Source organism: Danio rerio, chromosome 7 (assembly GCF_052040795.2).
Source record: "Danio rerio strain M-AB ecotype USA chromosome 7, GRCz13ab, whole genome shotgun sequence".
Lineage (NCBI taxonomy): Eukaryota > Metazoa > Chordata > Actinopteri > Cypriniformes > Danionidae > Danio > Danio rerio.
In genome coordinates, this window is record NC_141027.1 from 1,374,672 (window position 1) to 1,395,405 (window position 20,734).

Here is a 20,734-nt window from a genome sequence, read left to right on the forward strand (position 1 = left end):
CTTGAATCAACGGAGCAGCACATGCATTTTCAGCTCAAGTTCTGGATAAACCCTGACAGTCTTTCTCTAATTTATTAATCTGAACTATAGAGTCTTTGGGTTTTGTTTCCGATCGATGTTATCTGCAAAGAGCCTTTTTTTTCTCTATATTTATCAATGTATTGTTTGTTCATATGCACTTTCCTTGGATGTGGTTTAAAAAAAAAGAGAGATTTTCATTTTATTTCAGTAAAACCTCAAGCTCTACCAATGTATTTAAGTATTTAAATGTAATATAAAAACATATATAGATATGTAAATGCAATGTATAAATTACATAAATATATACATATAGTTGCACAGTGTGGTAAATTATTAGAATTCATTAAATCTGTTTATTTATTTATTGCCTCAATGCAAATGATCAGAATAAAATGCATTCGTTCTGAGTCTTTCTCCATTCTTGGTTTGATATCTGACATTTCATCTATCATATCTATGGTGTGATTCATCAGCTCTTCTCACCCACATCTCTCCATTCTTGCTTAAGTTCCTTGTTGATTCTTTAGATTTACGAGACGCTCGAAACATTTCAATCAGGACTAGCAGGAAATGATAAAGCTGAAAAACCAATAAAGGCAGACAAACCGCAGTTGAATGCGTGCTAGTGGCTTTTGACACAGCACCTGATGAATAGATCAAAGCAAATAAGCGCTAAAAAAGATAGTCAACAATGTAGACAACAGTGAAAACTGATCTACAAATATTTATGTTGGTCTTTTATCTTAAATGAGCTGTGGTAAAAGCCTGCTGTAATGCATTTCGAACAGAGGCGCTGTAGAGAATGAAGATAATGATAATAAACTAGAATTAAAACAACAAAATAAACTATAAAATAAAAAAATATTTTTTTCTGTAGGACCTATGATGGAGCCAAGCTGATTGAAAATCCATATCAGATTATAAAGCATTTCAATTTAAAAGCCTTTAAACTTAATTTAGTTGTTTAACAGTTAACATACGGATCATTTTGTACTGCTCACCATATTCGACACTATTAAAACATTTCCCAAATAAACTAAAACAATAGTATAATTACTAGGCCAGGTAAACTATAAACTATCACAATACAATCTCATATATTTGGCATTATCTCATTTTAACTGGCAGCAAAATAATATACAGATGATATCAAAGTAACAATAAAAATTGTACTGGTTAAATTGACTGAAAATTAATTGATAGATGCACATCCTTAATCATAACCATGAAATCAAATTAAGTGTTTGTCATACCACCTAACCCTAATTACAGAAATATGTGATAAGGCTCACTGCATGCCCTGCTCTATAAACGAAACTAAACTCAGCGTATACCTGTCAGTCAGGTTATACTTTCTGTCATATGTTCAATATGTTAATTATTTCAATAAAAGCTTATGTGTGGGTTGTTTTAGTTGTCACATTATTCAGTTTTCCTCATTCACAGAAGTGCAGCAGGTGTCTGATGTGTGAACTCTCATGTTCTAACATGCATATATATATATATATATATATATATATATATATGTTGTTAATCAATTTGAGCCTAATAAAGAAAAAGTCATGTGAAAAGGGCCCATAGTATGGAGGATGAAACCTTCAATAAATAATAAATCAATATGTAACAATAAACAAATTTGCAAATAAATTAATAAACAAATTCCTGCATAAACACTAGGGGTGTTACGGTTCACAAAGATCCTAGTTAGGTTGGTTACGATACAGTGGTGTCACGGATCGGTATGTTTTCGATGCAGCAAAATAACTAAATAAAAAAGCCAGAGGATTTCTCTGATTTTAATTTTTTATGTATTAAAACTCACATCATTAAAGTATGATCTGTTATTTTTCTTTTACTTTACAGTGTGACAGAGCTATACTTCTGGGGTTTCTGCTTAGCAGCAAATAAAACGAATCCTTCTTTAAACTCAAATCCAAAAAGCTGCTAATAAAAAATAAATGTAATATTGCGATAGTTAAAAAAAAGAAAAGAACAACTGAGTTTGTATATGGAGCTCAGTTTTAATCAATTTTTAAGTATTATTTTATTTTCAGAAAGATGAGTGTCCACCTTTTCTTCAGACAGCACTTGATCTGCTTGATTTGACTGTCACCTGCCATTTCAGTGGATCTGAAAGCAGGAATTATCTGACTGAAATGGGCTTATGAAGGAAAAATGTAACGGGGCTCTATTACATTTAACATTTTCTTAAAACCCGACATTTCCACTTTATCAGCTTTCACTGCTATGCAGATGATACTCAATTATATATTTCAACTAAACCTAAGGAGACGTCTGAACTGTCTAAACTAACAGAGTGTAACAAAGACATTAAAGACTGGATGACCAACAATTTTCTTCTCTTAAACTCCGACAAAACAGAATTATTCAGGTCTAACAGGGCTCGAAATTAACCTTTTTTCTTGGTAGCACCGGTGCTCCTAACTTCAAAAATGTAGGCGCACCAGACAAAATTTAGTCGCACCCACCAAAAATGCTGAGCAACGATACTACAAGTTTTTTATGAACAGACTCTATTAAATATTAACACTCTAATCACAATTAACAAATCTGCATGCACTCACCGGCCCTGCACACACTGCTTGACGTGACTGAGATGAACTGAATTAACAATAATTACTGTGCTGTTCTCACAGGTGCTGTCTGATATCTGATATTGCCCAGATGATATTATAACTTATTATTTGCATACGTTATCTTAATAGCAGCACGATTGACAGCATTGTGACGATTAAATGAAGGATTAAATAATGTTAGAACATCTCGTGCTTAAAATGTGTAGATTCAGGGGCAAACACTGTTAACCTACCTGAAAACCCCGTCCCACCGGCTTTACCTTGAATGCTTTAGTCATTTTCATAGCGGACTTTAAACACTGTAAGTCTTTTATCCACTCTTGGAAAAGTGTAAATGCTGGATTGACATCCAGCACATGATCACTGGTCAGATGTGCCATGATTTGTAACTCTAGCTGGTTTCTAAAACTAAATCTGTCAGTGTTATCTTGGATCCAGACTTTTACATTTTTGCAGCTGTAGCAACCTGTCATCAGAACTGTTCTGTTGTAGCGCAGTGGGCCAATAAGAGCTTGAAGGCAGGGCAAGCAATGCAGGCTTTTTTGTACTTATTCTCTTTTATCATTTCAGATATTAGTCTGAATCGTTCCATTTGCAATGCGTACCGAACTAAAAGTCTCGTACCGAATGGTATGAATTTTTTTTTTCTTTATTAAATATTTCATAAATGCTGTTGAACAGATTCAGGAAATGTTAACAGTATGTCTGATAATGTTTTTTCTTCTGGAGAAAGTCTTAATTGTTTTATTTTGGATAGAATAAAAGCAGTTTTTAATTTTTTAAGCACCATTTTAGGGACAAAATTATAAGCCCCTTTGGGCAAATTTTTTTTTTCGATGATCTACAGAACAAACAATCGTTATACAAAAACTGGCCTGATTACCCTAACCTGTTCTTCATAAAACACATAAACACTGTGATCCGAATCCGCGTCTGATCTAAAGCGGATTTGACGTGCGAATGAAGCGGGGTTTAATGCACGAATGAAGCGGGGTTTGATGCTCAAATGAAGCGAGTAAACTTAAATGTTCACGTGGCTTTACGCGCGAATAGCGCGATTTATCGGCTCGTTTCGCGTCTGGTGTGAACACAGCATCAGACTCACCTAGCCCCGAGCTCAGGATTAGCATGCCAAACCTGATAAAATAGTCAAGCATTATCGAAGTGTGAACTCTTGAAACACATCATATCAGTTCTGTGTAAATGTCATAAGGGAAAAGTGCCCCATTGGTCTCCACAGCGGAAGTACATATTTGTAATTCTAATTTTATTTCCAGAAGCATATTTCTATTATTTCGAACAGAATAACTGACTCGAAAAAAAATTAATAGTATTTTTTAATGGATATGGGGTCACCAGCATCTTAAATAAGAATGCACATTTATATGTATTTACGCATATATGGAATAATCCTGCAACAAAAGCAGCATCTATGGGTGCAGGACAGTAAGTCTGACAGTATTCTCTCCTCTGGCTGCCATTATCAGTCCCACACTATTGTGTGGGACACTTATTTCTATTGTTTTCCTCTTTCTGAAAGCCTTAATAACACCATCCTGGAGTTTCTCTCTTATCATTTCAGCTAATAGGATTGTAGACTAATGATGTGTTGTACTCTGTTGAACCACTTCAATGCTGAGAGAACTGAAAATGCGAAAAGTGTCCATTGGTACGACACCAATCTCCTTTATGGCTGTTTCTGTGGTAACCAGAGGACTGGAAAAACAGATGCTGAGTCCCCATCTGCGTACTATGCATCCTAAATGGTGTTCAAAATACTAATTTAAGAAATAGAATTACAAATCTGTACAGATGCAGCACAAAAACAACTGCTAGGCTATAAAGATAGATGATTGACTATTCTGTCAGGGTGTCACGATTTCGGTTTTAAATCGAAATCGATCAAAATTCATGCTCGATTTCGATTATCGAATAAAAAAATGGAATCGTCGATGCTGCCACGGCCTCATGTCATGTCAGCTTGGCTTGACAAGCGGAAATAAACATGCTTGTTGAACTGCAGACGCAGGAGAGCCGTCGACAGAGCGTAAATCCTCTCCTCTTTCAATGAAATTGCCGGTGTGAAAGTGTTTTGGATTTCCAGTGAGTTATGTTGACAACATTCGTGTTGTCGAAAAAAAAAAAAAAAAACACAGTTTGCAAGCTCTGCTATGTATTAGGGTTGGGCCGATAGACAACACACCGGCATCACGATCCTCCGCCCCGTCCCCGTTGCAAATCTACTCGCGAAAAATACACACTCAGGCCCTGTTCACATTAATAGGTCTTAGTTTTTAAATGACATTTTATAACGATAACGATCCACATCCACACTGGCGTGTAGCATTTCTGAGCAGCCCTCCTTCCTCACTACTGCTGAAAACGCACATCACGTGACCACACACACACACACAGGCAGGCACACACAGAGACGCACACACATTGTCGTGCGCTTGAGACAGTGGGTACAGGCAGTCATCGGGTCAGTAGACTGCTTCCGTCTTTCACTTGCACACTTGTACTTGGTAATTTTAGCGAACACCTCAGATACTGTTGGCTGGTTCCTGTTGGTTGTGCGTCTTTTTTACCGACGCCATTATAAGGACACAGATCACTGCCTATTCACGAGTCCCGCAGAAAAAGTGATTGACAGGTGGTAATTATGTGTGTAACTTCTCTTTATTCATTTACTGTATGATTTGTTTATGATTTTGTTTAATTTTCTTTTTTAAATCGAAAATCGAATCGAACCGTGACTTTAGAATCGAAATTGTAATCGAATCAAAGATTTGGAGGATAGTGACACCCTTACTATTCTGCCAGTATGGCAGGGCTCATTTCTAGGGATGCACAAATAGCATTTTTTTGGAACCGATCGGATCTTGATACCAAAATTCTGAGTATCGACTGATGCAGATCCGATCTCGATAGTGCGCTGTTTTTTTTTTTTTTTAAAAGCATAATACAGTTTCTATTGTTCTGGTGCTAAACTCAAATGACCTACAGGCCAACTATATATGACAGACGATACCATCTCACTAAAAACATGATGCTTGCTGTAAACTAGGCTCCATTAATTGAGCATGCGTTATGATACTGATCTGTTGTGGTCCAGTTTATGTTTCCTTTTTTAATATTAAGATTTTTCTTTGACATCTGTAATATGCTATCACTATTGACACTAAACGTTGGTGAAATAACCAGCCTTTCAGCAAAGTCTGATATTCTCTAATAAACTCAGTCGGAAGGATGAAGAACAGAAACTTATTGTGAGAATCATTGTAAGGAGTAGCGCATGTCACGTCTCCGAGCCGGTGCATGAATGAATCGTCACTAAGGGTGCTTTCACACCTTTTTTGTTCCGAAACAGGGATTAAAATTGTTTCAATGCTGCTCTTTGTTCTTGGTACAGTTCGCTTTCACACTGCAAAGTTTCTAAACTGACCAAAAGAGCTATGACAAGTCACGTGCGAGTAACCTCTCAGACACCCAGCTGTCATGCGTCCTTATTTTAATTTATGACGATGAGCAATAAGACATTATAAGCGAAAAGCTGCGCTTTAATTTTAAATAGTGACACACACAATTTCTTCACTGATTATTTATATTAACAGGAACAAGCAGTCTTGAGGATTTTTTCCTGTTGTCATGAACGCGACATGCAGATTGGATTGTGAATGAATGGAGAATGATTGACTGGCGCAGCGACGGGAAGCGCTGAACTGAACATGAATTTAAGCACTTGAATATTCATCTGTGCTTCACATTAAACTGTAGAATGGCTTCAGAACATTTGGGATATAGTAGGCCAACATGACATTTTTCTAGGCCCTTATAATAGGCTACCTTCATGGCTTTAGTTGGTTTACAAATTACTCTTAATTAATTTATATATATCAGCACAAGATCAGATTTGGCTCGGTACCAGCTGGCTGACACCCGATACAGCAAAAATATGCGGTATTGAACCAATATCCTATGAAAGTATCGGGATCAGTGCATCTCTACTTATTTCACTATGAGGCAGCCGATGTGGCACTTTTCCCCATTCATAGTCATGCGAGTGAATCATCTTTGTAAATCTGTAGTACTTGATTCTCATAAACAAAAATATTAGTGACTGTATTAGACAGAACTTCCTGAAATGCAAATAATGTCTTCTGAAGTAAATACTTTGAGTGTTTCTCATCTTATCATCGAGGATCAGTCTGTCAGTGACCTGCATTTGTGGTCAGGCTCTTTATGTGTTTTTATACGAGGGCTATATTTTTAAGAATGTCATGCAGAAACCACTGACTTCTGAAAACACACCCTGGATGACTGTCATTCACACACATCATAAACAAGATGGAACTGACATGGTGGAGTTTTTAATTTTTTTTTTCCACATTGATCAAGTGGCATGTTAATATTTGATATCATGAATCAGGTTACCCTTTTTATTAGGATGCTTTATTTTGGTATGAACACGTTGGTCTGATGTAGCTATTAAGTGCTTACTAACATTTTTATAATTCCCATTATCTAATTTCCTTTATCTAAAGCAGGGATGCCCAAACTCAGTCCTGCTGATTTTAGCTCCAACTTGATTCAACGCAGCTGCCAGAAAGTTTATAGCATGTTTTTCCAGGACACAAGCCCTCCAGGACCGAGTTTGGGCACCCCTGATCTAAAGCAATGTTGGCAGGTTTGAAAATAATATCTATGTGTGTGTGAAGTGAAATGAGCCTTGTCAAGTACGGTTTTACCCATACTCAAGACTGGTCCTCTGCTTTTTGGAAAAAAAGAATATCGGCATGTCTAGCCAGGATGGTGTGCAATAACCAACTTTACTAATGAATGCAAATTGTAAAGTCCCTTTTAACATTATAAACAAGACTTAAATATACAAAACATGAACAACAGAGATGCAAAAAAAACAGTAATACTGTTCACAATGTAGATCAGTTTCAAAACTTAATCGAAGTCATTATTAAAGTTTTTTATGTTTACTGCATGAAGAAAAGAATCCACTACACATATCAATCAACACTGTGTTCAGGGAAACAGAGAGATGATGATGATGATGATGATGATGTTTCTTTTGTTTTTTTAGTTAGTTATTAAGGATGATACAGTGGTGCAGTAGGTAGCGTTGTTGCCTCACAGCAAGAAGGTCACTGGTTCGAGGCTGGGTCAGTTGGTGTTTCTGTGTGGAGTTTGCATGTTCTCCCCATGTTATCGAGGGTTTCCTCCCGGTGCTCCGGTTTCCTCCACAGTCCAAACACATGCGCTATAGGGGAACTGATCAACTAAATTGTCCATAGTGTATAAGTGTGAATGCAAGAGTGTGTGGGTGTTTCCCAGTGATGGGAAGTCAAGTGGCTGGAAGGTCATCCGCTACATAAAACATGTGCTGGATAGTTTGGCGGTTCATTCCTCTGTGGCGACCCCTGATGAATAAAGGGACTAGGCTGAAGGAAAATGAATGTAGTTAGTTTGTCAGTTAGTTAATTTGTCTGTTAGTGTGTGTATGTGCATGCTCACGCTTCTCTAAAAAAATGTGTGTGTGTTTGCACTTGGATGGGTTAAAAGCAGAGGACCAATTTAGAGTAGTCTGTATGTGTCTTCGAATTGTGTCTGAAACATGCATGTATGTGTTGCTTTGAATAGTGTGTGTAGGGCTGCAAAGTAGTGAAGGGTTATTCTTGAACAATTCGTTTATTTTGAACAAATCTTTAATATGACTCTGGAACTATGAGTCCTCTCAGGGAGTGATTCGTTGATCCGCGCGTGCGCACATTTGTGCAGGTGGTTTCGTTCATTTCAAGTCTTTTGAGTCGTTCATCGTGGAAAGGCAGAAGCCAATCATATGCGTTTAGAGCCGGAAAAAGAATTGATCCGTTCATCTCTCGAATCCTCGGGTTTGAGTCATTCTGTCACGTGATGAATAAACGACTCAAGAACCAGACGACTCAAAAGGTGGACTAATTATCATGGCTCCTATCAACTCAGACTGTGTACTTTGGTAAAGAATATATGTTACTGTCAGTGTAACATGAACGAATCACTGACAATTGAAGACATGAAGAGCTGAGCTGAGCAAAGAGACAACAACACCTTCAGAAAAAAAGAGCAGGTAAACATCGAATTATCATTTTCTCCTTCTTATAGTTTTGTATTTGTGACTTATTTGTCGTGTGATCAACCTTTTGGGCTAGTTGTAGATGTGTTTGGAAGCAATTTGTAACATTTTAATGATATTTTGGCAAACTGAACCAAATGAACGAAATGACTCGAAAAAAGATTCGTTCATCTCCATGAACAAGACCCAAAGATCTGAGTCAGTAAAATGATCTGAACTTCCCATCACTACAGCACAGTTCTGATAAAATGTGAATCACGATTTTTATTTATTTTTTGCTTATAATAAAGATCAGGGTTTACTATTGATTCTGTAGATGTCAAATAAAGGTTAATATGAGTAGGCTATTATTATTGTAATGTAATGTGTGTTTATATAGTGCATTTATTGTGTATGGCCATATACCCAAAGTGCTTCACAGTCATGAGGGGGGTCTCTCCACACAGCACCACCAGTGTGCAGCTCCACTTGGATGATGCTCTGGCAGCCACAGGACAACAGTGCCAGTGCTTCACCACACACACACAAGCTATAGGTGGAGTGAAGAGACCAATTTAGTGGATGGGGATGATTGGGATACCCTTTTGGCAGTGGAAATGCAAGCTTGATAAAGGTGGCCCGTACCAACCTGTACCGTACCACTCAGTGGAAAAAGGCCATTATTTCTGTAAGTATGTGTGTTTCTGTAAGTTCATTTGAGTATTTGTGTGTGTTTCTGTGACTAGTGTGTGTGTGTGTGTGTGTATACACGTGTTTTTGTGACATATCAGGACACAAATCTGTATAATGACATAGGTATGACACAGGTATTGCAAAAAGGAGGTGAAATATGAGAACATTGGTGACGTCCTCACTTCTCAAAAAGCTCATAAATCCCACTTGATGAGTTTAATCAGAGAGTAAAGCTGCACACAGTCTCCTGTGATGGTTGGGTTTAGGGGTGGGGTGGGGTGAGGGCAATATAATATATGGTTTGGACAGAATAAAATGAATGGAAACCTATGTAATGTCCCCACTTTTCACAAAAACAAACGTGTGTGTGTGTGTGTGTGTGTGTATGTGAGAGAGAGAGTTGTGTTATATAACACAGTATATTGATAATTGGTTACAACAGCCACATAATTACAAAATTTGCATTTATACCCATTCTGAGATTTCATCTAATGACCTTCAGAAATCTAAAATTAGAAATCAAAACTGGATAAACCAGCAGCACTGCATTGATGAGCTGGGCTGAGATGTTGCTGTTTTGTTTGTTATTTTGTGCACTGTTTATTTATTGGTCCTTCATTTGTGACACCTGCCTTCACTCACAACTTTAACACACGCCTTTACACAGGCTCCTTTAAGCAGTTCTTAACAGTGTACATTTAATTAATTTGCAAAGAATACAATCTTTTTGAAAACCAAACTTGTAAGACTTTGTCTCTTGATCAGTAAGAGTGTTTTTTTAGATTGCCATATAGTAGTCCTATTTTGAACTGGATCAGTCTTTTTCAGGAATGGGTTGAATATGCATACACATTGTTTGGGAGGTTACTTTGGGAATGTAATAGATTACAGATTACAAATGACCCTGTTTAAAATGTAATAAGTAGTTTAACTTTTCAGTTCCTTTATAAAAGTAAAGTAATTGATTACATCTGATTACTTTTTAATTACTTTTAATTTTCTAATGGATATTTTCAACTTAATCATAGTCACGAATTTCAATTCTTTTAACACTTGAATTAATATTATATTAATTTAATTTTAAAGTAGAGTATGATGACAGCACATAATATTAGAGTAGATATTCTTCATTGCATTTAAAGGCTCAACTAGGTTAGTTAGGTTAAGTCAGCAGGTTAGCCGAGTTATTGTAAAATGTTGGTTTCTTCTGTCGACTATTGGGGGGTGGGGGGCTAGATTAAAGGGGCTAATAATTTTGACCCTAAAATGGTATTTAAAATTTTAAAAACTGCTTTTATTCTAGCCAAAATAAAACAAGTAAGACTTTCTCCAGAAGAAAAAATGTTATCAGACATACTGTGAACATTTCCTGAATCTGTTCATCATCATGTGGGACATATTTAAAAAAGAAAACGAAAAATTCTAAAGGGGTCTAATAATTCTGACTTCAACTGTACCTATTATAATTTGAGGCACTTTCTTGCAGGATTTCACTGAACATATTAGACATTGAGAGCGCATGCTCCTCATTCTAGTGCAGAGACAAGTCTTTTTTTCTGCGCTCTGATCTCCGTCTACTGCGTGTGCGCTCTCCTGCTCCCCATGAGTTCTCCGCATCCATCGCAGTCTGGATCATTTCGTGCACGCGCTGCCGTATTTTACATCCAAGTGATGACCTTTGCATCAGGTTTGAATACAGTCGCGATGAAGTGCAAAGGATCCAAATAGATGGAATATACACACCGCAGACATGCTGCTTCAGACAAACACAAGCTGGCCACAGTTTCTGTTTGCGTCATCACAATATACTGCTTTGGCTGCGTTATTTCAGTGATAAAAAACTTAAAAATGCACTTTTGGAATAAATATTCGGTGCATGCCTACTTGTGATGCAGAAGTATAAAATAAACACAATGATGAAAAATAAAACTTTATAATTAGACTGCTTATTAAACATTCAAAGGTTGAGCCCAACCCAGTACACTTCTACACTGAAGGAGTATGATTAAATAAGCAAGCGCTTCTTAATAAACCTTTTACAGACATGTATGAGTTAAGTTTGTTTTGTATTGATTTGCATGTTTTGCTTTGCTTAACAATCGCATTTATTTATACATTTTTTACATGTTTAAAAATAATAAAAGTATCTTATGTGTGTGTGTATATATGTGTACAGAGAAAACGACTCACTTGTTTTTCAATGTAAATGTGGTTGACAGATGTGCGTCACCATCCTCATCTTCTGCAGCTCCTCACACGAATGGTGCTCATTACTGTCAGTCTCAGAGCAGTGGACAAATCAGAAGAACTCAGAGGCAGGGCAGAGAACAGCTGCTCATTACAAATGTTGGATTCATCTACAAGTAAAAAGAAAAACGTGTTAATCTGAGGATTAGGCTTGGGCGGTATTACGGTATTATGGTATACCGCGGGATCTAAAAATAGCAACGGTGTCAGTTTCAATACCGTTATACCGTCATAAAATATTAAATATCCTTTATTTAATGCCTAAAAAACGTGTGTGTGGTTGTCATCACGGGACAGTGTGGAGGAGAGAGGGAAAGGAAGGGGAGAGGGAGGGAGAGAAGGGGGAGAGGGAGGGGGAGAGGTGACGTGACGAGTCGTGACGTGACAAGTGTCCTGCAGTTTGGGAGTTTCGACTGAACAGAAGGGAGACGTGGTTAATATGAACGAGAGGTCTGCATTAGAGCTGAAGATCTTTGCCCGAACCCGGCGAGACCCGAAAAAATCCAAATCCCTGCATTAAAATCCATCCCTGCAAAGGTGAAACAAATGATTACGAAGTAGTAAAAAAGCGAATTTTGACGGCGGTCAAGCCAGTCACTAGCTCAGAAGGAGCGGTTATTCCAGCCGCAGGTATTTGGCGGTCGCTTATACACTGCGTATTACGGTAGAGCCCTAAACCGCAAGCTGACAGGTAAAAAGAAGAGGCCGTTCGCTAAAGTGAAACTGCTGTCATGGAAAATTAAATGGATGTTCCTGACTGGTAGAAGATGAACAAACAATCCTACCAAAAACTTGCAAAATCAGCCAGATCAGAACTCTGCATCTCGACCTGTAGCCGCAGGAAAGGGTGTTCAGCTGCTGGACGCACCATGAGTGAGAGACTGCGCTAAAGCCAGTGGATTTAATAATGTTCCTCCACAAACACACGTAGCCTAATCTTGGTGAGTAAAGGGTTTTTCAGTTATACATAAATATTAATTAAACCATATAATCATAATGTAGACAGAGTATACAGACTAATGGTGGCATTATTCTTTTATTATTCAGCTTCACCGCCGCCTTAATGCCAGATTGTGAAGAGAAGTGGAGAAACAACTTGCAGAGCCTATATCTTAATTTCGTTATTGCCAAAATACCCGTCATCATTTAGAGTTTATTTTAATTTGATTTGTTAAGCAAGATTACTTTTCATTGGTGTGTAGGCTAATTTAAAGGCTAAGTGCATGTACCTAGACCTATAGAGTGCTGAGATGTTACAGCTGTAGGACTTATTTTATTTCTTTGTTCCAACTTTCAAGTGGCCTATAGTCTACGCTTGTTACGAATAAATGATGTTAAAACATATAAATGAATCATTCTTGAAAAAAATGCATTAGAGCTGTGTGCATGAGCACATTGTAATGCAGGCTGTGAACGGGTTTGGGCTGTTTAAAGCTGTCAATCAAAATGTACCTGTCGGACTCGGGACCTATCGGGTATAACTGCTGTTCCGCGGGAGCCGGCCAGATTTCTTACGGTGTGGGAGTAAATTTCTGAATAAATCGCGGGAGAGATATGTGTGTGTGTCTCTCTCTGTCTCTCTCTCTCTCTCTCTCTCTGACCGCGAGCCTAAGGTTTGCCAACAGTTTGGTGATGCTGTCTGAGCCTTACGTCATAATTTTTTTTATTACGCCGGTAATACCGGATACCGGGGTAAAATATGGAGGCGGTTTGACGGTATCAAAATTTGGATACCGCCCAAGCCTACTGAGGATCAAGTGTGTTGCAAACGGTGTAATGTGTGTGATTACGCCCCTTCTATATTCTCAATGAGAAAGGTCAAGAAGTTCACAAAACACGATCAGACATACGAGTAGGCATGGGGAGATAACTGCGGTTTGGAAAAGTCAAGGTTTTAAGGGCGTACTCACACTATGTACAGTTGTTTTGAACCGTGCCAAAGCATGCTTGACCCCCCTCCCCTCTCCCCTGATGGTCTGCACTCACATTGCATCAGAGCCTGAGCACGCTTACGTCTTCGATGATGCGCTGTTCAGCTTTAGTTATATCGTTTTAGTCATTTTATATGCAGTGACACACAGTCAAATATTCCTCCAGCACTTCTGACACTCATAATAATAATAAAGCTCTCGTGCTGCAGGAATTAGAAGGTTTGCTGAAGGTGCAGCTGTGGTGCAGTGAGTGGTTTGCGTCTTTATTAATCTACGACTGTTTGCGTTCATTAAACAGTAAGAAGCGAGCAGAAAATGTGGTGGCAGATGCTCTCTCTCAAGCTTAAGTTGTTTGCGTTTTCTTTTAAATGATTGTGACTATTTTTAAATGTATTTATTTGTTGTCTCGAACAATGATCATAAAATGTTTGTTCTTTAGGGTGAAGATGTTACATTCCTGTGTTGCGTGATTTTTTTTTTCCGCTAGTCTCTCTCTCTCTCCCGCTTCCACCCATACAGTGGCTCCGATTGATGGTGGTAAGAGGATGCTATGCGAGAGGCCCTGAATTTCTGTGTTGTGTTGTGTTGTGTGTCAGTGAATTTGCTATCCATTTTCAGTGCGTTACAACTTGTTATATGTCCGTTGTCATTTGTCTGTTCTCCATTTGTTCTCCATTTGTCTACGTGCGGCATACATAGTGATATTCAAAGCTACGTGTGCACAGTTGTTTTGTTTTCTCATGGTATATTAGAGCTGCACAATTAATCATAAAAAGATCGCAATCTCGATTCGACAAGCTAGACGATCTTAATCCAGCATTTCTACGATTCTGTTAATCATATTTTCAAGTTCAGGAGAAAAGGCCACACAAATCTTCACATTGTTTTACATACGTTGTTCACCAACATAGACACCTCCCAATGGTGTTGAAAGAGTCACATGCTGCATTTATAAGGTGTAATTCACCCCAAAAATGTCATTTCAGTCTTGATGTAATGCATTTGTGACCGCAAAATCACACGTGACGTGAGCTGACCGTCAGCTGTTGCTACACAAAGATCGGGCGCATGCGCACCTCTGAATGAAGTCTACTTTAGTGAACAGAACCTGCATAGGCTGTGATTCGTGAATAACAGTTAGTAATGTTGTAAATAACTTTCAGTTTGTGGCACAGAGTGATAGTTTGGGAGCCTTTTGGGTCTTTAAGCAGTGAAAATGAAACCGAAAGCGCACACAGTGTTGCAGATGTAGCTGACTGATTCCAGCCCCAAAAAGAAACCAAAACCCGCTGAAATGCAAAAAAACCCACCCAGTCTTCTGTATTCACGAAAATCACGTCAGTGACAGATTTTAAGCAGAAAATGACAGATTGTAAGCATACGTCTCAAACAAAATAATTCAACATCAGAATTATCATCAGCATTAATGTCCAGGACACATCTAAAGTCCAAACATTCAGTTCAAGTCCACCATTACAAGTCTATACAAAATTTAGCATTTTAACTAACAGTACAGCTACACAAAGCCTATTGCTGTTTTACCACATGTTTGAGAATAACAATAATAATAGCCCACTCATATTAACCTTTATTTTACATCTACAGAATCATAAGAAAATCATGATTTTATTTTTAGGCAAAAAATAAATAAATAAATAAATTTGTGATTCTCATTTTAGCCAGAATCGTGCAGCTCTATTGTATTAGAGTAGGTTAGGTAGTGCGTAATAGTTGCGAAGATTTCTTTTCAATAACTGCTGTATTTTACTTTTGGATAGTTTCCCCATCTATCTGTTCAAACATCGTGTGTCCCATTTGTTGTCTGCAAATTTCAATATATCCTTGTAAATATTTAAAGGGCACATAGTTTACCCCTTTTTTATGATTTAATATTAATATTTTGGTTGTTCTGAGTGTGCCAGTTTAGGTTCAGTTCAACACACGGTTCAGATGTTTTTATTATAATGTGGTCAAAAGTGTCATGTTGATGGCGTGTACACAGCTCGCTGTTTTAGGGGTGTGTTGCTTCACATGAAAATTTGTTTTGGCTTCCCGCCCAACGTAAAAAGGGGGCGGAGCCAAGAGCTCCCACGCTCGTGTTTGCAACAGACAGGCAGACAGGGAGAAGCTAAGCTACATGAGAGGATCAGCATTCAGCCATACATGTACGAGCAGAGAGTACAAAGGTACTGAAGGCTGCAATATCGGTATCGTATCGGAAGTAAAAATGTTGTATCGGGACATCCCTACATGAAGTGTCCCGAATCTTTGCGCCACACATTCCAGAACTCCAAACACAGGCCTCCACCAGGGCAAACACAACGGTGCCCCAAGTCGACGGCTGCCCGCGGCACCCAGCCGCCGAACCAAAGCCTCACTGGAGCACCCCGACAGAAACCCCAGAACTCGGAAATGCATGGCACCGTGCCACGCAAAGAGGCGCTTCTTGTGTGTGACCTGCAGGCAAGTTTGTTATTTTATATCCAATGGAGAGACGCGCACATGAGGCAACAGGCTTGCACTTTTTCAGCTGCACCTAGTTAAGATCACAGGAAGCTTCTTTGATGTGACTGGCTAAAGTTAAAGGTAGACGCAATGAAAATTACACATATTTGCAAATCTACCAAAATGTACAAACAATAATTCAGATTAAAGCGATAATGTGGAGAATATTGACCTTGTGTTGAGCCCAATGAGCCTTACATCTAAAAATAGAGCAAGGATGTTCCTTTAGTAACATCGCTTTAACACACACTAACTGAGGATATGGTGACGTGCCCATCAATCAATATTGGTGGGCAGGGGGACCGCACTCTGACGTCAAGTTGTGGTCGCCCGGAAAACCGCTACAATTGGTCCACCGTTTTAATGTTGTTAAATTGGAAAAAAAAGGACTGGGTGTGTTTATATCAGCCCACTATGACAGTCTATACACGATACTTACACATATGTCTGTTCAAACAGCTTGAAAAGTAGATTTTTCACCATAGGTGCCCTTTAATGTTCTTTCTATTTCTATTTTTGCATTTATTATTCTAATTTTTATTAAATTTTTTTTTTTTTTAGCTTGATAGAGCACTTGCAACCAGAAGCCACTTCGCGTGACGTCTCACTTAACAAGCAGATATGCTTCTAATGCTGTTTTCACACCAGAAGCGTGTAATGAATCGTGCTATTCAAGTGTAAATAGACACGTTAACATTTTGAGTTTACTCGCACGTCAAATCCGCTTAATTCGTGCATCAAATTCACTTCACAATAGTCGCAGATTCGCATCAGGGGCAGGAGTTCTGCCTGCTCAGTGACTCTAGCTTCATTGCTAAATGGCCAACATGGTTTTTATTGAGAGAACAGCTGTGTTTATGTGCTTTATGAAGGCAGAAAAACACCATAGAGTCATTTGGAACAGTGTCTGAGTCCACTAGATCCATGGTGCACCCAGCTCTGCGAGTTCATTAACTCCTCCTGCTGCAGGATGTCTATTCGCGTCTTTGCATTGACTTAACATGTAAATCACTTAATGCTTCTTCCACGTCTGGTGTGTACACAGCATAAGAGGATGGTAACCTGCCACTAGGCAAGACTGAGCTTTCACTTCACTAGCCATAGAGATGATTAATTCAATGGTGCTACTTTGGATTATCTTAAATTAAACAGTGCGGAAACAGTGAGACAACACATAATTAAAATCAGCAAACAACAGCAGTAGAATATTACATTGAGTCAATGATGTGGTTTTCAGCAAAGGCTAATGTTGTGCACTGAGCAGTGAATGCTCCAGGAGTTCAACACTTGTTTTGCTTTTTGTTTATTTATATTTTGGATATTCAGAGAAGCTTTCCTGTTCGAAAACAACTGTTGTTGCTCATTTAAAGCTTAAGATGTCAGTAGTAAAGATCATTAAACTCAGCTTTTGGTATACTTTATAAATAAAACCCTGATTTATGGTGTAACGTAATTATAATAAGCAAAACTGCTCATTAAAAACAAGTGTTTTAATTTTATTGGATTAATTGTAAAATTAATTGATTATTGAAGTAATCTTTAGTTGCAGCTCTACTTTAAGTAGGAAAATTATCAAAGCTCTTTGGTCATTTTAAGCAAGACGCTAATGGTCTAATCTGATTCAATGATTTATGCTATCCTAAGTTACCACTAGACCTGATGATCAGCTGAATGGATTAAAAAGAATGGTAAAACTCTACAGTGTAACTCTGCCAGAGATGTGAAATGAGCATTTTTCCAAATGCAGTGTTCTTTTCAGGGTTTGTGCATCACTGTGTGCTCTTTAGGGATCGCTTAATCCAGTTTCTCATCGCACGTCATGACCAGAAATTGTTTTCCATGACAAAGCTCCACAAAAATGACCACGCATACAATGAAAAGTTGCAACATGAAGCCTGAGTATTTGTGTGATTGGTCTGACTACATTCCATTGACATTTCTCAAATTCGACCTTCAAAAAGGAAGGAGGAAACAGATCTAATGATAATGAATTCCAAATAAACGAAAGACGGAGAAAAAAAGAGGTCACATTGTTGAGAAAAATCCCATCTATTTTTACATTTGAAAGCAATACTCAGGGTGTGGACTTTCTTTTCAACTAAATCCTAAAAAAAAAAAAACGTCAATCATGAAACAGAAAAAACTAACTACATTACGAAACAGCAGCTAACACTTCTAGTAATCAACAAAAACTTTAGTAGTCATACTAAAATGTAAACTTTACTATAAATGTAATAAATACTGAGGTTGCCAGAAATTTACCTTTAAAAATAAAGTAGAAATTCTAAATTGTACATAAAATTGTTGATTTCTAAATTGTATGATGAATATTTCATTAATTTATGGTCAAACACCAAGTACTAACATCTACACGATGATGCTTTGCTACTAGGGTTGTCACGACACTGAAATTTGATATGAATTGACCTTTAAAAAATGTCCACTTCCCGCAAACATTTGAGTGCTGTTGACGGTTTTCTTAAACTCTGCTGATTTGTGTTCCCATGCTCAGCAGAAATGAACTCAAATAAACTTCACAACTCACCACAGTTCACTGAGTGTAACCACAGATACAGGGACACTAAAGCATTTTAAAGTTGCATCGATCAGCTGGTTTGTCTAGAAGCTGACATAATAGCGATCCGCTGATGCGTCATGACTTTAAAACTCTCCAGTGTCTTTGTATCTGTGGTTACACTCAGTAAACTGTGGTCAGTGAAGTTCATTTTAATTCATGTTGAGCATGTGAACACAATGGCAAATCAGCGGTTGGCATGGGATGATAACTGCTTTCAAAGTTTACCGCGGTTTGGAAAAGTCAAGGTTTTAAAACAGTAAAAGTTTTCTGTTTTACTGTTCCTAAGGTATATGTTTTTTCTTACATGTTTTTCACAACTATTTTCTTAAGTTTTTTGTGGCAACATCTCCCTCAGAAAAGAAACCTCTAGATCAAAACGTCCAAATATATTAAATGTTTCTTTAAAAACATATATTGTGTTCAATGGGAGGAAAAGCTGTTGTTTTTTTATCCAGACACTTAAAAAGCACATATTCTAAAGCAGTAATCACAATACCATGATAAAATGATATTTTTATCCAAGGTTATCACACTGTCAGAATCTTATACCAGCTCACCTAATCAGTGGAGTTTAAGAACGTACTCAGCAGTGCTCAAATGTTAGTGGGAAATGGACATTTTTAAAATATCAGTACCAACTGGTACCAAATCCCAGTATCGAGACAACCCTATTTGCTCCACAGGTAAAACCACAACCATAAACATGTGGGGATGAAAAGGATATTAAACGAACTAAAACTCATCACGAACTAAATTTAAACAGCACCTAACTCTTTTAGAAATCAACAAAAAAAGTTTAGTAATAATACACCTAAAATAAAATACAACAATCTACAATAGATTTAGACTAAAACTGGCAGGTGTGGAAACTAAATAAATAAATTGAAGATTTTCCTGTAAACTAATTTCATCACTTTGAGTGTCATACATTGTTTAATAGTACTTATCGTTCCACATTGTAGCTTTGTTACGCAAACAAAGACACAACCACAAATATGTGTGAATGAAATATTCGCATGATGAACATAAGCTTATCACAAACAACTTATAAACAAGCAGAAAAAACAACTAACATATAAGATGCTCAGTGTCATCTTGATAGCACACATGAAATGAATGTAATAAACATTATTTCTCAACATTAGATGTAGCATGTAACTCTAATGTACATCACTGATGAGACAAAATTATTAAAAGTCCATAATAATGTCAACAAAAGGCACAAAAAGTGTCCTGCAAGGAAGTCTATTTACAAATACAAATTAAAATAACCTATACAGGTCTTTAAAGTGTTTTTAAAAACAGCTAAAAAGCTTTTCTTACTGGGAGTTTTTGTCTTGTTTCTAGTTCAAATATCTAAAAATTATTCAAATCAAGAAGCATTTTCTAGACAAGCAAAAAATATTGTCTTGTTTTCAGAAAGCAGTTGAAATGAAGACAGTTTGTCCTTGAAACAACCAAAATAATCTGCCAATAGGGGAAGAGAAATAAACTTATTTCAAAGAGAAAACTAGATTATTTCACTTACCCCATTGGAAAGAAAGGAAAATGAACTTATTTTTGACATATTATTTCTAAACCCTAAACTATATGTTGAGCTCGTCTAGATATTTGGACAAGAAACAAGACAAAAAAAATTAAGTAAAAAAGTATTGTTGAGTGTATTATTACAGTATTTTTGTAAAAAAATCTGTGAAATCACAGACGCTGTTTACAGTGTAGAGTGGTCATCATAACAATACTATAAACGTGTTGGATATACTATACTATAGTACTACTACTACTGAACGAACACACCAGTTTCTGGCCTTGTTCCAGTTTGGGATTGTTTCTGCAGACCAGGTTTATAAATAACCAACCAGCATAACCAGAATAATGAGACAGATGAGTCAAATTAACCAGTTTAACTGGTAGATAGATCTTTTTTTTACTAATCTGTTCAATAATAATCTTACAGGTGAGGCTGAAGAGCATATAATTTACATGAGCAACTGAAAATGAATGAAAATTCAAGATTATTCAACTAAGATACACATGAAAATGTTTTGTTTTTTATAAT

The 20,734-nt window shown here is 37.4% G+C and overlaps 3 protein-coding genes across 4 annotated transcripts in view; all 3 read right to left on the reverse strand.

The window, feature by feature from the left end:
• alpk1 (alpha kinase 1) overlaps positions 1-20,734 on the reverse strand; it is an 859,869-nt gene that overhangs the window by 720,833 nt on the left and 118,302 nt on the right. The window lies entirely within an intron of this gene.
• The window catches only part of drap1 (DR1-associated protein 1 (negative cofactor 2 alpha)), a 660,385-nt gene that overhangs the window by 316,423 nt on the left and 323,228 nt on the right, over positions 1-20,734 (reverse strand). The window lies entirely within an intron of this gene.
• LOC147835856 (uncharacterized) overlaps positions 1-20,734 on the reverse strand; it is a 163,282-nt gene that overhangs the window by 125,317 nt on the left and 17,231 nt on the right. For both annotated transcript variants that reach the window (XM_087260538.1, XM_087260537.1), the window contains exon 2: positions 11,605-11,771. The gene's annotated coding sequence lies outside the window, so the exon portion shown is untranslated. The remainder of the gene's footprint in view (positions 1-11,604; positions 11,772-20,734) is intronic.